Below are 19,793 nucleotides of genomic sequence, written 5' to 3'. Positions count from 1 at the left end.
AGCTGAAATAACGGGGATTGATGTTACATTAATATATCAATTTAAAATAATATTACAAGTAATATCAAGCAATCAGAAGATTAATATAGAAAAATTTGAAGCATATGCCATGGACACAGCAAAACTGTACATTCGATTATATCCATGGCACCCAATGACTCCCACTACACACAAAATTTTAATACACGGTTCGGTCATTATTGAGAATGCCATGTTGCCGATCGGACAACTCTCCGAAGAAGCAGCTGAAGCCAGAAATAAACATTTCCGTATATATAGAGAAAATTATTCTAGAAAATTTTCTAGAGAAGCATGTAACGAAGATGTGATTAATAGACTTTTGCTCACTTCCGATCCATATTTAACAAGCATACGAAAGACCCCCCAAAAAAGAACACAGCCATTTCTAAAAGAAACAATAAATTTACTTCTTCCCCCTGATGTTACCATAAATGAAGAGGGAGACGAAAGTGAAGACGAAAACGAATAAGAAAATGAAACTGAAGAAGATGACAAAATCGAAGATGAGGATTACGACCAAGAGTGATGGGAAAATGCCACTTAACGAAAATTATCGCCAAGAATTTTTAAAGAAAATTAATTGTGAGTACTTTAATTGTATATAAAAAATATTTTTAACCTATATATTATTCATATATTGTAAATCAGATTTTATATATTTATTGCCGCTTTAGCAACAATTTTTATAAAAATCACCAACAGCATCAGAAGCTAGAAGGTTTACGCTTTAAAATGGTAGTTGTGTCATCAATTTCGGATAAATATTGAGGAAGTTATAGAAGTTTAAAGATTGAGGTAATTTTAAAATAGTCGTGTCCGGCTTTTCGGGCCAAATACCCCACTGTGCGGTGATTTATTGAAAGTTGTTGAAGTATTCTCGCTTTTCGCTTTCGAACGTTTATATATTCTGTATAATTGATTAATTTGATGGTTTGGTGGTTAATTTGATGGTCGATAATCATTATGGTATAGACTAGGGAATTTTCATGAACGCTAGGTATCTATATTCTATTCTTTATGGTTCATGGTCGCACTCTTTATTTCACTTCGCCCGGTTTCCTTTCCTATCTTAGTTGACGTTGACATGGTCATCGGTCATCTATGATGTGATGTGATACGAAGTGTTAAGTGATAAGTGTCAATTGAACTGAATTTATTGAATTGAATTTTCTATTTAATTTAATTTTAATTTAAATTTTGTATTTATTCGTACGGAGGTGATTGTGGTGAAAGTGCGCGCTCTACGGTGATGCATTGTTTCATTGGAGTGTATGTGTTTCAAGTGGTGCTATTTGCTCTGTTTTGTTTACATTATATTATATTACATTATATTACATTATATTATATTATATTATTTTATTTTATTATATTATATTACGTTCAATTTATGTTTCCATTTACGTTTATGTTTATGTATTGAATATATTGAATATGTTATTTAATTATGCTATTATATTATATTATATATTATATTATTTTAGATTATTTTAGATTTTGGATTGTATTCAGTTATTCAGTCAATTCAGATAACTCAGTTATTTTAGTTACATTAGGTTATACCTAGTCAGTATTCTGTGCTGTATTAATTGTAAATTGTATGGCATTGTTTATAGAACTTCTTACCTTTATTTTATTATAATTGAGTGAATAAATGAACAGAGTAGCTGGTGGCGGCATATGACATATTAAATTAAATTAAATTAAATGACTTGATTTCTGATTATTAATATGTGTTTGTTTTTATTTCACCGTACCTGCTGTGATTATATCTATCTGTCTTACTTTGGGTCTTATATTTATGGAATTTAGTAGAGTTGTCTGGATGGGATGGTTTAATGAGTTTATTTTGTGCACTTATTGCGTTTATAATCCTTCTGTATATTTTAAGGATGGGTTTGATTTTGATTTCTTGATTTCTTGGTTCTTAGTTTCTTAGTCTCTCTTGTAGTATCACACATTGTTTCTAAGCTTTCAGAGGTTGTTTGGGTTCCTAGGCATTGTTAATTAATTGTAGACTATATGATATATTATACATTTTTAGCACTCCTTGATATGAATGGCATTAACTTTGGTTTATTGGTTTATTGTTCGCGGCTCACTATTCTTATTCTTATTCTTGGTCATCTGACATGTTTCAGGGACTTCTTTCTCCAATTGTGCATTTATGTTTTACGTTTCACGTTTCTATAATATCGTTCGCTACTCATTTTGTAGCTCTTCGTACCCCTTCAGGATAATGTTTTGCATATTATGGTTAACGCAATTCTAGTGCAGCTGTGACGGTTGGTGGATCTGTGAATTTTGGATATTTACGGTACTTTATGCAATCTTTTGTATATTGATTTCTCCTATCTTAACTGCAATTCGATTCTGATTTTGATTTGGAAAATGTTAATTCAGTTTTGGTTAATATGGTGGATGTTCAGGGAAGCATACGCTGCAGTAATCTTTCTGGCATGGTACAATGTCTTTATTGTTTTCTATACATACATATGTGCGTCATGATTCCTTAAATTCTTTGAAATTCTGATCTCCTGGACCGTGGATCTCATTTGACTTTCTTATAATAATGTCTGGTTGGTTCTAGTATTCATATGTCTTCTTTATTAATCAGGATTAAAAGGGGTTGAATGGAATTGTATCATTTAAATTGACTATAATATAAGGAGTTTAATTAACTATCTATATTAGTATACTTTATTAAATTAAATTGATTGCACTTGGCGTGTTTTTGTTAGATATTATATATATACATATGTTCATAATAATTTTATCTATTTTCTTCATTTTACGGACTAGTTTTCTTTTATTTCTATATTGTGGTTCAGTAATTATACGGTAGTATGTGGTGTTTATTATTTGATTAGCTTTGTTCATCACACGTTGTACTACATTGACTTACTTTCATCTGCATTAGTATTAACGTTAATGTCAGACTTATCGGAGCGGTATGATAATTCAGTAACAATCTACGCAATTTTAACTATTTGAATTGATTTGACTTGCTTCAGGTTTTATGCTGATTTACGTTTCATGTTGCTCCTCATATTATGTCAGGTGGGTATTTTTCTCTCCTATTAATCGTTACGTTTTGCCTCCACTTCTGTTGTCTGGCGTAGGGTTTTCTGCAAATGGATTAATATTATGATTTACGGTTTAATATTTAATATCATGGTATCTTATGATGTTAATAGTTCTATCTCTTCCTACTATGTTCATTATATTCATCATCATTCATGTTATGGGATATATATTGCTACTTATCTTTATTATGATTTGCTAACAATAATTAATAATTTATTTATTTATTGCTCACTGCCTTCATTTGATGATTTGATTGTTTCTCCACCATCTTTGCTTATTAAACGAATTTGAGGTCGTGGTTGCGTGAAATCTTCCTGCAAGCAAGTTTAAGCAGTTTCAATAATTTCAAACAATAATTCCAATTATCAGTGTTACATTATGCTCACCATCTATTTCTTCTTTTGCTTTTATTCCCAGCTGATCTTCCCTTCTTTGAAGATTTAGTACTTTTCCCATTAATTGACGTGATAGGAATATATTATGCATTGTATACAATGTCTGACGTTAGCGCCATTGATTGATCTGCTCAATTTTATGTTTTATGTTGCTCTTTTCATTTACGTTATCCTGGTTATCTTGGCTATGTGGGCCTCGCAGGAGGGATTCTCAGCTTCTCAGCTTCGCTGGTTTGAGCACTTCATATAAGCTCTCAGTTCTCTTCTTATTATCTGTAATTCTTCTTTCAGTCACTTTGATAGTTTTAATAGATGATTATGAGGAACTCCCTGTCGCACATGCATTTATTTGTTATACTATATAGCGTACCTTTCTGTTGTGGTGATCTTGTTTCTTCATTTTGTGGTAATGCGTGTACCCACTTCGCATGAGAATCTGCTGTCTATGGTATACTTTATACTTTACCTTTTACTTTTGACAATATTGGCATTCTGTGTTTTACTTCTTCTGGCATTGTTATCTGCTATTGTCTGGCATATTTGCATCTTTACTTCATCTTTTACATCCTTGGTTCATTTTCATTTCAGTTTTATAGTTTGTTTGAATTTTATTTGAACAGTGTGTTCAAATTGTGTGCTAGGGTTAAATATTAAATACTCTTTACTATTATTCCCTGCTGCTTGGTTGCTTGGCTGGATGTTGACGTCTGAGGTTTTGAGGTTTTGTTGGTTAATTGCTTTGCTCTGCTTATGTCGAGTCCACATATGCTTGTCTGTTTACTCGCTTGCCATGCTTCTTATGTTTAGTTCACATGTTCGCATGTTCGCATGTTTATTATTGTTCGTCCTTTTATTTTAACTGTTTCATAAACTGTTCTGTGCATCAGATGCATATTATACACTGATTTTTGTTGAATTTTGTGATCTAGTTACGTTCAATCACGTTTAATTATGTTTGTGTTTATTATAGCTATTATGTTTATCATTTTATCATTATTTACTGTTCGTTTATCGGTTCTATTCATGGACATATTGATTTACTGATTCATTCATTGATTCACTCATTCACTTATTATTGTTGCATTTTGGGGTGTCCAATGTGCTATGCTTGTCGTGAGCGTTTGTGTGTGTATGTGGAGTATGTATGGGACAAGTCATCGAGGATTGCAGCCTACGAAGACGTGGCACAGTCAACCGGGGTAAGGACTCGCCTCGGGACCTGGCTGTGTTGAAGAGCAAGCCCTGATGAAGCAGGTGAACACATGGCGCGACCACCCGTTGAGCAGGAACTCCGGTTCCTGGTCGTGGCCGAAGAGGAAGCCCTGACCTCGCATTGCAGGCTGGTGAAGACATGGCGCGATCACCCGTTGAGCAGGAGCTCCGGTTCCTGATCGTGGCCGAAGAGCAAGGCCTGCTGAAGCAGGTGAACCCATGGCGCGATCACCTGTTGAGCAGGAGCTCCGGTTCCTGGTCGTGGCCGAAGAGAAAGCTCCTGACCTCGCTTTGCAGGCTGGTGAAGACATGGCGCGATCACCCGTTGAGCAGGAGCTCCGGTTCCTGGCCGTGGCCGAAGAGGAACCCCTGTCCTGGCAACATGGTAGGCAGGCGAAGAGGTGGCGCGGTCATGCCGGGATGGTGCGATCCTTGAGGATGTCCCCCCGGTGCCGATCGTTGCTGAAGAAAAATTCCTGCGTGTACTGCTCAGGTTGAAAATGTCCTACCGCAAGATCGGAGGTGCAACGGCGTAGATCCGCAGATGCCCCATGGTGCCTAGCGCATGGCGTTTTTGCGGGAGGACGAAATAATGCGAAATGCATTGAATTGCCAAAACGCCGTTGTGGCTATACGTTGGTATTCTTTATATATCCCAAAGGATGAAAAGGTACTGGCGGCCCACACAGGGAAGAGGTTTTAGTGGGTAATATATCCAGCCACAGGACTGTCCCCTCTGGACTACCTGCTCAAGGTCGCCTCTTCTGGGCTGAGACCTACTCTTGGGCTAGACCCCACCCTTCGGGGTCGGGTTGCCAGGTTGCCCTCTTCCGGGGTTGCCTCCTTGGGTTTGCCCCCACCAAACGGGCGCCAGGCTGCCCCCTCAGGGCGGGTACGAGTCCCACACTGCCCGGGCCCCCTCTAGCCGACTAGACGAAAGGGGATCATCCAGCGCGTGCATAAATGCATTTCCTCTTCTATAAAAAAAAAAAAAGGTTCCACGGACCTGGCCAAGTGTACTGGCTGGGCGGGGAGGTGATACCCCGACGTGGCGCGTCCCCAGGTGGTGGATAGGGGAATGCTCGCCATGCACTTTTCGGAGTGCATGTAGGGTAGGAGTGAAATAAAATAGCTCCCGCGGACCAAACACCAAGGGAAGGAAAACCCATCAAAACCTCCCCTGTGACTGGGGGTTAGAATACAGGCACGGTAACCCCTGCCTGTCGTAGGAGGCGACTAAAAGGGGGGCGATTGCTGCTGTCGAAGTAGCCTCACAGATGACCCGGGGTGATGCCGGTGGGATCTACGGATTCTGGCAGGGCCTCCCTTGCCGGTAAGGCCTGGGTCGGAGAGGCGAAAAGGTGGCTGCAGCGTCATTGAGTTCTCCAGGGGCCAGGCTGTGTGGCGGCCTGGTGCGGGTAGTGAACCCGGGGTGCCCTAGCAATGATACCGTAACCCAGTGGTCACGTTTCGCTGGAACGGGGGGCTTGCCTTCATTGGTCGGCCCGCGAGGATGCACGGTGAGGAGGGCATGCCCGGAGTAAGCGCCAGGCATGACTGATTGGTGCATCAGTCTCTAGCGGCCAATCCCGGGGTACCTGGCGACCCCCCGGATGTACTAGCCTTACCCGGGTAAGGCGGCTCTGCCCGGGTGGACCCATGGACCGACCCTCTCGTGGGACCATTATGGATGGAATTACTAAGTCAACAAATAAACAAACCGGACTGGATGTAACGGAAACGACCATGGCTGCGAATCAGGACGTGAGACAGGCAGTTAGCGAGGTGGACCTGGTGCTGCCCGGCACTAGTGGAGCGACGGATGCGCGCCAGCTATCCGTTCAACTTTCTAAGGTGGACGTGGAATGGTCTACCCTGAGGTCGTGGCGAAGAAGGGGCAAGGTCTCCCCGGTGGCCTCGGATGCCGCTACATCTCGGGACGGCGAGGACTCGGACGAGTCAGTCGCTTCGACTGTGTTCTTGGAGAGACGGCCGGCGAAGCGGAGGGGCCGTCCGCCGACCACCGGCGTGTACTCGCAACTTGCCGCGGCGAAGCAAATGCTCCTGGAGGTACAACGCCAGGAGCTGGAACTCGCGGAGGAGAAGAGGGCACTGGACGCTGCCGAGGATCCTCCCGAGCCGAGTCGAAGTAGCAGGTCCCTCCCCGATCCTGAGGACCTGGCGGAGGAGTTCAGGCATGTCCCGACCGTCGACCTAGCCTCCCAGGCCCTGGAATTCTGTAGGGATGTGGAGAGGGTAGCGGGCGTTTCCAAGGGCCTCAAGGGAATGCTCGTCAGGAAACTAAGGATGGCTGCATGCCATTTAAAGGCGATCCATACGGAGACGGCGGTTAGGGCCGCCCCCGCTAGGGCAGGTAAAGAGCTGGAGGATCTCCGCCGCCAGCTAAAGCTCCGAGAGGAGCAGCTGGCGGCCCAGACAGCCCAGATATGCATCCTCCAGCGAAGCCTGGCGGAACTCACATGTCGGGTCGCGACCACGGAGACGCCGGTAATCGCGGGCCCGAAGAGGGTCGCGAGGCCCGACTCGCCATTGTCCGGCGAAGAGGCGGGCAGGAAGAGGAGGAAGGACGAAGTCGAAGTTTTCGACTTACCGTCTTGCCCGCCTGAATGCCCCGTGGTGCAGGTCGCGATCCCAGCTGCTGCACCTGGAAAAGAGGAGGGGAAGGTTGGTGGCCCCGAGCCCGATCTGATGAGGGGATTTGCGGCTCTCCTCAAGAAAACTCTGTCGGGGCTCAGCACGGAGTTCAAAGCCGCTATTGCAGCTGTCCAGCCTCCGCCTAAGAGAGCGGAGCGTGTTACGGGGGGAGCTACGGCTGCGACCATCCCCCCTGCATCGAGGAAGGAAGCGGAGAGGCGGGTGCGGAATAAGTCCCTGCCTGCCACGGAGTCGTTGCCAGGGCCCTCCTCAGCACCGGACCAGCCGGCATCATTTGTGGAGGAGCATCGGAGGACGGAGGATGGGACCTCGGTGACGGTGGTTGGCCGCCGCGCTAAAGCTGCGGAGAAGGCGATAGCGGAGAAGAAGGCGGTAGCGGCCAAGGCCCCTCCCTCCCAGGGCTCCAAGGTGGTAGCCCAGGAGGGGCAGAAGAGAGGGTCGGCACCGGTGGTCAAGGGGCAAGGGGCCCAATCTGCCAGGCAGAAAGCCCCCCGCCCTCCTCGTACAGCGGCGGTCACCATGAACCTAGCTCCCGAGGCTAAGGTCTCATACGCCGAGGCCATGCTCATGGCCCGGGAGCGGGTCAAGTTGGAGGAGCTGGGAATCACGGCGTTGATGCCCAGAAGAGCTCGAACCGGTGGCTTGGTCCTCGAGATACCTGGGGTGGACAGGACGGACAAAGCGGCCAAGTTGGCTGACCGACTCCGCCTGGTAAACACCAGGAACAGCTAAACAGCGGCACTGAGGTCAGGGTTGCCCGCCCCATAAAAATGGGCGAGGTGATGGTGACCGGTCTCGACGTCTCTCTCACCCCGGTGGAGGTGGCGGCCGCGTTGGCCGCTGCGGGGGGTTGCTCCGCTGAAGAAAGTAAAATGGGGGAGATTCGCACTTCCCCCCAAAGGATGGGGACTGTCTGGGCGAGATGTCCTCTAGCGGCACTCAAAAAGTTATCCGTCTCTGGGAGGGTTCTGGTCGGGTGGTCCTCGGCCAGAATACAGGCGCTACCACCGCGGCCATTGCAGTGCTATCGCTGCCTGGAAAGAGGGCATGTTAGGCAGCGATGCACCTGCGAAGCTGATAGGTCCGACCGCTGCTTTGCGTGCGGAGAGTCGGGCCACGTGACCAGCAAGTGTAGTGCCACCCCGCGGTGCCCCCTCTATGCGGACCTGGGGCGGCCCACGGGGCATCGATTGGGGGCAAAAGTTTGTGCCCCTCCTCCTCCCAGAGGAAGAATAAGAGTGCCGTTGAAGGGGCAGGAACAGCCCCCAACGAACAGGCATCAAGGACCAAGCCTGCGGAGTCGAAGTAGGGGGGCAAGAAAAATCCCCCTGCCAAGTCGACGAGCAAAAATGCCGCGGAGGCGACTCGTAAGGGCTAGGTATGGGGCCCAAGGGCCCTTTACTTCAGGCCAACTTGAACCACTCGGCCAGGGCTCAGGACATGTTGTTCGAAACCCTGGCCGACTGGAAGGCTGGGTTGGCGGTGGCCGCAGAGCCGTACCGAGTCCTCGACAGACCAGATTGGTTCGGGGACGAGGACGGCTGCGTGGCGATTATTGGCACCGCAGTACCCCCACACCCCGCCCCACTGGAACGGGGCCGGGGGTTCGTCGGCGTGCTGTGCGGTGAAATAGCGGTGGTGGGGCTCTATGCCCCGCCCAGATGGCCTCTCGCGCAATATGAACAGTACCTGGACCGGGTGGGGACTTTGTCTCCCATTGTTCCCCGCGGCCAGTGCTAGTCCTCGAGGACTTTTATGCCCATGCGTCACTTTGGGGCTCCCCGAGGACAAACGCGAGAGGCAGGGCGGTCGTCAATTGGGCGGCGGGGCTAGAACTCCATCTGCTCAATGTGGGGTCAGTTAGCACCTGCGTGGGTGCCCAGGGGGAGTCTATAGTCGATTTGTCTTTCGCGACGCCCCTGGCCTCGCGTATGGTGCAGAGATGGAGGGTGGTGGAAGAGGCGGTCACACTTAGTGACCATCTATACATCCGCCTCGACCTTTCCACCACCGCCTGCCGCCCCTGTGGACCACCACCGCTACGGTGGGCGCTGAAGAGGATGGACGAGGACGTGCTGATGGCTGCAGCCCTCGCTCTGGCCTGGCTGCCAACAACTGCCGGGCCGGTCGCGGACATTGGGGAGGAGGTAGAATGGATCCGGGGAGCCATGAAGGCTGTGTGCGACGCCGCCATGCCCCGGGCCAAGAACCTCCCCAGGCGGGCCGCCTACTGGTGGACGGGCGAAATTGGTAATCTGAGACGAGATTGTCTCGCAGCCCGTCGCCAGTGGCAAAGGGCTCGCAGAAGAAGGACATTCCGCGACCCAGCGAGGGAGGAGGATCTGTACGGGCAGTACCGAGTTTTGGAAACTGCCCTGCAGGCGACCATCACGGAGTCTAAATCCCGGGCATGGGACGAGCTTCTAGGCTCTCTCCAGAAGGACCCATGGGGGCGCCCATACAAAATGGTGATGGGCAAGCTTAGGCCCTGGGCGCCCCCAGTTACGGAGTGCCTCGACCCCGAGTTTTTGGGGCGGGTAGTCGACACTTTGTTCCCACGAGAGAGGGAACACACCTGCCCCCCGCCGGACCACGAGGAGGTGGTTTGATACGACGAACTGGGGGTCACGGAGGAGGAGCTGGCCGGGGCGATTAAACGGATGGGGGCCCGAAACACTGCTCCGGGCCCCGACGGCGTCCCCGGCCGTGCCTGGGTGAAGGCTCTACGCGTCCTCGGTCCGAGATTGAGACGCCTCTTCGGCGCCTGTATTAAGGAAGGAGTCTTCCCAGAACAGTGGAAGACGGGGCGGCTAGTCCTCATCCGGAAAGATGGGCGACCCGCCGACAGTCCCTCGGCCAACCGGCCCATCGTGCTGTTGGACGAGGTGGGGAAGTTGTTCGAGCAGATTCTGGTATCCCGCCTCGTCCAGCACCTGTCCCAGGAGGGTCCCGACTTGGCCGAGTCGCAATATGGCTTCAGGCGGGGGCGCAGCACTATCGACGCAATCCAGTCGATGCGCTCCCGCTGCGACTCGGCCACGTCCCGGGGCAGGGTGGCGTTAGGCGTTAGTCTAGACATCGTCAACGCCTTCAACATCCTGCCTCACGGGACGATAAGGGGGGCACTGATACGCCACAAGGCGCCCCCCTACATGAGGAGGATCGTCGGCGACTACCTCCGGGACAGGAAGATAGTGTACAGGGGCCGGGATGGCCAGATGCACGAGAGGGACGTGGACTGTCGCGTACCCCAGGGTTCTGCGAATGGTCCCACACTTTGGGACCTGGGGTACGACCCGGTCTTGTGGGTCGAGCTACCGACCGGTGTGAGCCTCACGTGCTTCGCAGATCATACGCACGTGTTCGCCGTCGGTCAGGGGTGGAAAAGGACTAGCCGCCGCGCCGAGATTGGCGTCGCTGCCGCTGCCGCGGGGATCCGGCGGCTGGGGCTTCAGCTAGCTCCCCACAAAACCGAGGAGATGTGGGTTTACTCGCCTGGGCGTGGGGTTGCGCCTCCGCCCCAGTCGGTGGTCCATGTGCGTGGAGTCGACGTCCAGGTGGAGAAGGGCCACAGGTACTTGGGCCTCCACCTGGACAGCCACTGGCGCTTCGAGGAGCACTTCGGTCGTCTGACCCCCCGACTAGACAGGGCAAGCAACGCGCTTGCCCTTCTACTGCCCAATATCGGGGGGCCCAACGAGAAGGTTCGCCGTCTCTACGTGGGGATCGTGCGAAGCATGGCCTTCTATGGTGCGCCGATACGGGCGAACGCCCTGATGGATTCCCGGCGCAGCTAGCAACTGCTGCGCCGGGCTGAGAGGAGGATAGCCATCAGGGTAATCAGAGGTTACCGCACGGTCCGCTACGCGGCGGCGATGACCCTGGCGGGGGTTGTGCCCTTCAAGTTCCAGGCAGAGGGTCACGCCAAAGTCTTCTGGCGTCTGCGTGCGCTTGGTCTGGACGGGATCCCGCCAGAAGAGATGACCGAAGCTGTTGCTAGGATTAGGCGCCAGGCCCGGCAGAGAGCCCTGGGTCGGTGCCGACGCGAGCTCGTCGAGAGCGGCGCCACCGCCCAGCGCGTAGCCGGGGCGGTCCTTCCAGTGCTCAAGAAATGGAGGGACCGCGGCCACGGAAGGCTCACGTTTTGGACCACACAGGTGCTCACCGGACACGGTTGTTTCGGTGAGTTCCTGCACTGGATCCGGGCGGAGGGGACGGCAGCATGCCATCACTGCGGGGCGGGGCGGGACACCGCGCAACATACCCTGGAGCACTGTCCAGCGTTTGCGCGGGCCCGTCGTGCCCTGCGGTGCGCAGTTGGTGGTAATCTCTCGCCGGCGGCACTTGTCAAAGAGATGCTCGCCGGAGAGAATCACCGTCTCGCAGTAATCGGTCACCGCCCTGAAGGAGGAAGCGGAGCGGGATCGGGACAGAACCGACCCCATCCGCAGAAGAAGGAGGGGGCGTCGTCAGGGGAGACCCACTGACGGCGTCACCTGAGGGAGATGGGGCGGTGGGCTGTGAAGATGTTACATACCAGGCCCACCGCCCCCAACCGGGAGAAGAGGAGGGGGGGAGCACTCGCTCCCCCTGAAAAGGAGTTCTATGCGGGGACAACAGTCACCCCCCAGAAGAGGAGCACCGGGGAGGGGCGAACGTCCCTCCCGCAACATTGATCGCGCGGCCCCACGAAGGTTATGCGGGGCCGGAGGGCCGCAGGGGGCCGGGGCTGGGGCCTCGGTCCCTATTGCACGCGGCCCGAGGAGTGCCTTCATCGGGTGTGGCCCCCGATGGCGGCAGAGTTTGGCACGCAGAGGGCGGGCCAAAGCCAGACCCTCCCCCGAGCAAGGCGGCGTCAACGTGCCATGGGTGTTTGTGCCCCGGTGATGTTCGTCAGAGGTCCCGGGGCCCTTCCCAACACCCAGCGTAGGCCACCGTGGGGGTTTTAGCTGGTAAAAATCCGGCGCTACCCTCGGCTCCTCCCCAGGGGGGCTGGGGGCGTCTTTCGAAGATTCCCCTCATGTAAAAAAAATAAAAAATGAAAAAAAAGGTTAGGTTAGGTTGGATTCCCGCTCCACGGACCTACCTGGTTATCCAGGATAGGCGGGGAGGTGATACCCCGACGTGGCGCGTCCCCAGGTGGCGGACAGGGGAATGCTCGCCATGCACCTTTCGGAACGCATGGAGGGTAGGCGCGATAGCTCCCGCGGACCAAACACCAAGGGAAGGAAAGCCTATTAAATCCTCCCCTGTGAGTGGGGGATAGAATACAGACACGGTAACCCCTGCCTGTCGTACAAGGCGACTGAAAGGGGGACGATCGCTGCCGCTGGAATGGCCTCAATGAGGACTTGGGGCGATGCCGGCGGGGTCCTTGGGCTACGGCCTTTGGACTCTGGAAGGTACTACCATGCCGGTAAGGTGCAGGGCTGAGAGGCGATGAAGGTTGCAGCGGCGTCGTTGAGTTCTCCAGGGGCCAGGCTGCGTGGCAGTCTGGTGCGGGTAGCGAACCCGGAGTGCCCTAGCAATTATACCGGCGGGAGCTCGGCGGGAGCTCGTCGGGGAGCGGGCTCGGCCCCGCCCCCTGGCGGGCGCCGACGGGTGCCCCCCTCCTGCCACCTCTGGACGGCAGGGGAAGGGACAGAGGCAACAGCGCGGGAATCCCACGACATCCGCGGGAACTCCGCAGCCCCAGAAAAAGGCTTCGGGGGAGGCTGGGGCTCGCGCGCCTTCTTGCCCTACGGCCTCCTCCGGCTCGCTCGGTGCCGACAGGATGGCAAAAATCCAGGAGGACCACCGCCAGGGTACCGAGGCGTGGCCCAAGGTGGTAGGCCGCAAAGCCAAGAAGGCAGAGGCGGCGAAGAAGGGTGTGGAGATGGCCCCCCCTCCGCCGCCGGCGAAGAAGACGGGGAGGAGGACGACGGCCGGTACGACAAATCCCCCGGCCGCACTAAAGGAGGGAACCGCGAGGGGCAAGGCGACAAAGGAGGCCAAAAAGCCTCGCCCGCCCCCCCAAAACCTCGGCGGTTACGCTAACCACCTGCTGTGAGGCCATGATCAGGGCCAGGCAGGAGGTCGACCTCGCGGAGATCGGCATCATTGATCTCCGGCCCAGGCGCGCGGCCACCTGCGGACTCGTCCTGGAGATCGCCGGGACGGATAGGGCGGCAAAGGCGGCGGCCTTGGCCAGCCGCCTCCAAACTGTGTTCCGCGGGTCCGACGAGGTTAGTGTGGCATGCCCAGTTAAGATGGGCAAGATCCGCCCATCGGGCTCGACGATTCGGTCGCCCGGGAGGAGGTAGCAGCGGCGGTGGCAACCGGAGGAGCCTGCACCGCGAGGGAGGTCAAGGTGGGGGAGATTCGCGCCCCACCCCCTGGCCTGGGGAGGGTCTGGGTGAGGTGCCACCTCACCGCAGTCAACAAGGTCGTCGACGCGGGGAGGCTGAGGGTCGGCTGGTCCTCAGCACGGGTCGAGGCCCTGGCGGCTCGCCCCCTGCAGTGCTACCGCTGCCTTGAGACTGGACATGTCAGGCAGCGGTGTCCCTGCGGGGTCGATCGTTCGGATCGCTGCTTCGACTGCGGCGATCTGGACCATCGAGCCAGTGGCTGTACGGCCCCGCCGCGGTGCCCCCTATGCACCGATTCAGGGCGGCCCGCGGGGCACAGGATGGGCACCAGAGGATGCCCGTCGGTCTCCGCGAAGAAAGGGCAGAACAAGTCCGCGAAAAAGACGAGCGCGAAGCAGTCCCCGGCTGCATCGCCCACTGGGGTAGCGGGCCCCAGCAACACAGGAGCAGCTGTGGAGGCAGCGGTGGAGCCGGCGCGTAATGGGGCGTAAGGGTCCTTTCCTGCAGGCCAACATCAACCACACGGCCGGGGCGCAGCACCTTTTGCTACAAACCCTGACCGAGTGGCAGATTGAGGTTGCGGTGGTGTCGGAGCCGTACCGCGTACTGGACCGACCCAACTGGTTCGGCGACGCGGCGGGCTCCGTCGCCATAGTCCTGGGGGGTCGGCACGTCCCCCCGCCTGCCGATGTCTTAGCACGGGGGCGGGGTTTCGTGGCCGTTGACTGGGGGGGCGTAGCAGTGGTGGGCGTGTACCAAGTGGTTCCGGGAGGCAATGACCGCAATATGCGACACCGCCATGCCCCAGGCCCCGCGCCGGCCACCCCGGAGGGCGGTGTACTGGTGGTCGGGCGACATTACGGATCTCCGATCCGAGTGTCAGCACGCCCGGCGCCAGTGGCAGCGCGCCCGAAGGGCTCGAATCCGCGACGCGGCGAGGGAGGATCTGCTGAGGGGCACACACCAGGCCTTCGTGGTAGCCCTGAGGCAGGCCATCAGGGATGCGAAATCCCGGGCGTGGGAGGAGCTCCAGGGCTCTCTGGACGAGGACCTGTGGGTGCGCCCTTACCGGATGGTCATGGGCAAGCACCGCGCACGGGCGCCCCTGGTCTCGGAGAGCCTGGACCCCCAGCTGCTGACACGGGTAATAGACACCCTCTTACCCCGTTCCGGGGGAGCGTCGCACCCGCGCCACCAGCAAGGACCGGCGGAGCCCGTCGCCTGGTTCGCCGACCTGGGGGTCACAGAGGAGGAGCAGGACGATGCCGTCAGAAGGCTCGGGGTCAAGGACTCCGCCCCGGGCTCGGACGACATCCCCGGCCGCGCCTGGGTTATCGCGTCCGGCATCCTAGGTCCGAGCCTGTGCTGCCTCTTCAGCGCCGCTTTGGAGCAGGGGGTGTTCCCCTCGATTTGGAAGGAGGGGCGGCTGGTCCTCCTCCGAAAGAACGGACGGCCCGCAGATTCTCCCTCTGCGTACCGGCCCATTGTGCTGTTGGACGAGGTGGGAAAGCTCTTCGAGCGTGTCATCGCAAACCGCCTCGTCCACCACCTGTCTAGCGTTGGCCCCGATCTGGCCGACATCCAGTTCGGGTTTCGCGAGGGTCGCAGCACCATCGACGCTATCCAGCGGGTGCGCACCCTCGCCGAGTCGGCCACGTCCCGGGTCGGGGTGGCGCTGGGCGTCTCCTTGTACGTTACAACGCGTTCAACACCCTGCCCCATGGCACGATACGGGGGGCTGGTTTACCACAACGTCCCCCCGTTTCTGCAGAGGATCATCGGGGCCTTCCTGGATGGCAGGTGGATACTGTATACGGGCCGGGACGGTACGCTGCACTGGAGGGAGGTCGACTGCGGAGTGCCCCAAGGGTCCAAACTGGGCCCCCCTTATGGAACGTGGGGTACAACGCGGCGCTGCGGGTGATCCTCCCGCCCGGGGTGTGAGCCACGGTATTCGCAGATGACTACTACCTGCTGGCCACCGGGCGGGACTGATTGAGGACCTGCCGCTGTGCCGAGGTGGTGGTCGCCATCGTGCGAAGAGCGATCCGGGCGCTGGGTCTGGCGCTGGCTCCTCACAAGACCGAGGCCATGTGGTTCTTCGATCCTCGGCGTGGGGTAGCCCCTCCGGCCCAGCTCTGGCTCGAGGTCGACGGGTGCCGGATCGTGATCGGCAGGGGTCTTCGATACCTCGGTCTGTATCTCGACAGCCACTGGCGGTTCGATGTTCACTTCGACCGCCTGGCTCCCCGATTGGAACAGGTGACGACCAATCTTGGCCGCCTGTTGCCCAACCTCGGGGGGCCGGGAGTGAGGGTTCGCCGCCTATACGTGGGAATCGTCCGGTCCATAGCCCTATACGGGGCTCCGATATGGGCCGGTGATCTGGCGGTCAGCAGGCACAGCTGCACTCTGCTGCGGCGGGTGGAGCGCCGGCTGGCCATCAGGATCGTGCGGGGCTACTGCACGATCTCCTACGAGGGTGCGATGGTCTTGGCTGGTCTCATCCCACTCCGGTACCAGGCAGAGGTCGAATCCAGTACATACTGGTATTCGCGAGCCCTCCGCCAGGCCGGGGAGGACCCGCCGGGGCCGACGGTCGAGGAACACCGGAGCCAGGCCCGACTGGTCGCGGCGGAAAGGTGGCAGAGATCCCTAACAGAGGGGGCTGCCGCCGGAACCCGCGCCGTCGGAGCGGTCCTGCCGATGATATCGGAGTGGCGGGACCGCGGCCACGGCGCCCTGTCGTTCTGGGTCACGCAGGTGCTCTCCGGACACGGGGTGTTCGGTGAGTTGCTGTGCCGGAGGAACAGGGAATGGACCTGCCACTGTTGGCTCTGCGGGGCGGCGCGGGACGCCGCACAGCACACGCTGGCGGAATACCCGGTGTTTGCGGTGGCGCTCCACGCCCTGACGCCAGAAATAGGGGAGGATCTCTCGCCGGCAGGAGTCGTGCGACAGATGCTTGCCGGCGAGACAGAATGGAGTGCCGTGACCATGGTCATGGTGCGAACCCTGATGCCGGCTGGGGGAGCTGTTACTCCCCCGGTGAGGGGCGCTTTCAGCGCACGGCGGGGGAGGCTCCGGAGTTGTAGTAATCAGGTCCCGGAGCCTCTGCCATACGCCAGAGGAGGTCGCCGTGGGGTTTTAGTCAGTAGAAATCTGACACTCCCCCGCTGCCCTCCCCCACGGGTGGCGGGGGGTCTTATGTAAGATTTCCCCACGAAAAAAAAAAAGTTGGATTCCCGCTCGACGCGTCAAGGAGAGCGGACGTGTTTCGTGGTCGCTCCGGGGTTAGATTTTCAACGCGGTGGATAGCGGCTTAGTTATTCGCGTTTTTTGGTAGAATCATTTTTATTATGTGTTCGGAAGTGCTATTGTGTCGTTTTTTGATTAAATATTGTGTTAATTTATTGTTAAATAACGAAAACGTGATGTGCGTGTTACGCGGCATTTCGACGTTGTGTTTCCGGTGTCGGGGTGTTAATTATAAACATTGGACATTATTTAAGGATAATTTTCGTAAATTAGAAACGATTCGCAGTGAAGTCCCGCGATTTTTGGAGCCATAGCTCCAAAACTACGCATCTGATCAAAAAATGTCATAGAACATAAATAGTAGGAAATTTAATTTCCTACAAAAAAGGTCTCTTAAGATTTTGCCATAGCTCGCACGGTTTCCGAGATAGCTGCAGGTTTACCTCAAGGAAAGGGGCGTCACGCGTATATTCCGAGATATTTCTTCGTCTTCTTGTTCTTCCTCTGCACAGCTGCGCTGGAAGTAGCACTTACAGCTGGGAATAGTGAATACAGCTTAGAATAGAGCAGAGTTACCTCAAAGAACGGGGCCACAGTGTTTCTTCTTCCTTATAATGTTGGTACGGCTTCTGAACTTTTAAATATTTTGATATATCTCGAAAACGACGCATCTGATCAAAAAATGTCATAGAACATAAATAGTAGGGAATTTAGTTTCGTACAAAAAAGGTCTGTTAGCATTTTGCCATAGCTAGCACCCTTTCTGAAATATTTGCAGATTTACCTCAAGGAAAGGGGCGACAGTGTTTCTTCTTGCTTATAACGTTGGTACGGCTTCGGAACTTTTAGATATCTCGATATATCTCGAAAACTACGCATCTGATCAAAAAATATCATGGCACATAGATAGTCGGAAATTTAATTTCCTACAAAAAAGGTCTGTTAATATTTTGCCAAAGCTCGCACCGTTTCCAAGATATTTGCAGATTTACCTCAAGGAAAGGGGCGTTACGCACATATTCCGAGATATTTCTTCTTGTTCTTGTTCTGCTTCTGCACAGCTGCGCTGGAAGTGGCATTTACAGCTCGGAATAGTGAATACAGCTTAGAATAGTGCAGGGTTACCTCAAATAAAGGGGCCACAGTAGTAGTGGGGCTAGGCCGGTTCTAATTCACTTGCGTCAGCATCAATCCAGGATTTCCATCATTCCTAAACAGCATAATACATGTAATATACATTAAAATACAATACCATTATTACTATATCTGCACAGGATTTAATGTAGTATACTGATTCAATCCCGCAGATCAATGTACATTTAATAACAATAATATTATTACTATATCTACATTGGATATAATGTGATATACTGATCCATTCCCTGAGATCAGTGTACATCTTATAACAATATCATTATTACTATATCTAAATTAGATATAATATAATATACGGATTCCCTCCTACAGATCAATGTACATTTAAATACAATATTATTATTGCTGTATCTGCATTAGATTTGTAATATACAATTAATAACAATATCATTGTTACTATATCTGCATTAGATTTCTGATATGCATTTGGTAACAATATCATTATTACTATATCTGCATCAGATATAACGTAATATACTGATTCCTTCCGACAGATCAATGTACATTTATTAACAATATCATTATTACAATATCTACACTGGATGCAATGTAATATACTGCTGCCTTCCGACATATCAATGTACATTTAATAACAATGTCATTATTATAATGTCTGCATTAGATATGTAATATACATTTAATAACAACATCGTTATTACTATATCGACATTCGATATAAAGTGATATATTGACCCATACCCTCACATCTGTGTACATTTAATAACAATATCATTATTACTATAACTATACTAGATATAATGTAATATACTGACGCCGTCCTACAGATCAATGTACATTTAATAACAATATCATTGTTACTATATCCACATTGGTAATGTAATATACATCAAAGAACAATACCATTATTACTATATCTACACTGGATATAATGTAACATACTGATCCACTTCCTCAGATCAGGGTACGTTTAATAACAATATCATTATTACTATATCTACGCTGGCTACAAATTAATATGCTAATGTATGCCCACAGATCAATATACATTAAATAACATTATCATTACTACTATATCTACATTGGCTATAAATTAGTATACTAATCTATTCCCACAGATCAATGTACATTTAATAACAAAATCATTATTACTATATTTGCATGAGATAGGTAATATACATTAAAAAACAACACCATTATTACTAAATCTACACTGGATATAGTCTAATATACAGATCCCTTCCTCAGATCAGTGTACATTTAATAACAATCTCATTATTGCTATATCTACATTAGATATAATGTAATATACTGATTCCTTCCTACAGATCAATGTACATTTAATAACAATATCATTGTTACTATATCTAGAATAGATATGTAATACACATTAAAAAACAATACCATTATTACTATATCTACACTGGGTATAATGTCATATACTGATCCACACCCTCAGATTAGTGTACATTTAGAAACAATATGATTATTACTATATCTACATGAGATATGTAATGTACATTTAATAACAATATTATTATTACTATATCTACATTAGGTATGTAATGTACATTTAATAATAATATCATTATTAATATATCTACATTGGCTATAAAGTAATATACTAATGTATTCCCACATATCAATGTACATTTAATAACAATATAATTATTACTATATTTGCATT

Source organism: Osmia bicornis, unplaced genomic scaffold (assembly GCF_907164935.1).
Source record: "Osmia bicornis bicornis unplaced genomic scaffold, iOsmBic2.1, whole genome shotgun sequence".
Taxonomy (NCBI): domain Eukaryota; kingdom Metazoa; phylum Arthropoda; class Insecta; order Hymenoptera; family Megachilidae; genus Osmia; species Osmia bicornis.
Note: the sequence above shows the minus strand (reverse complement) of the source record.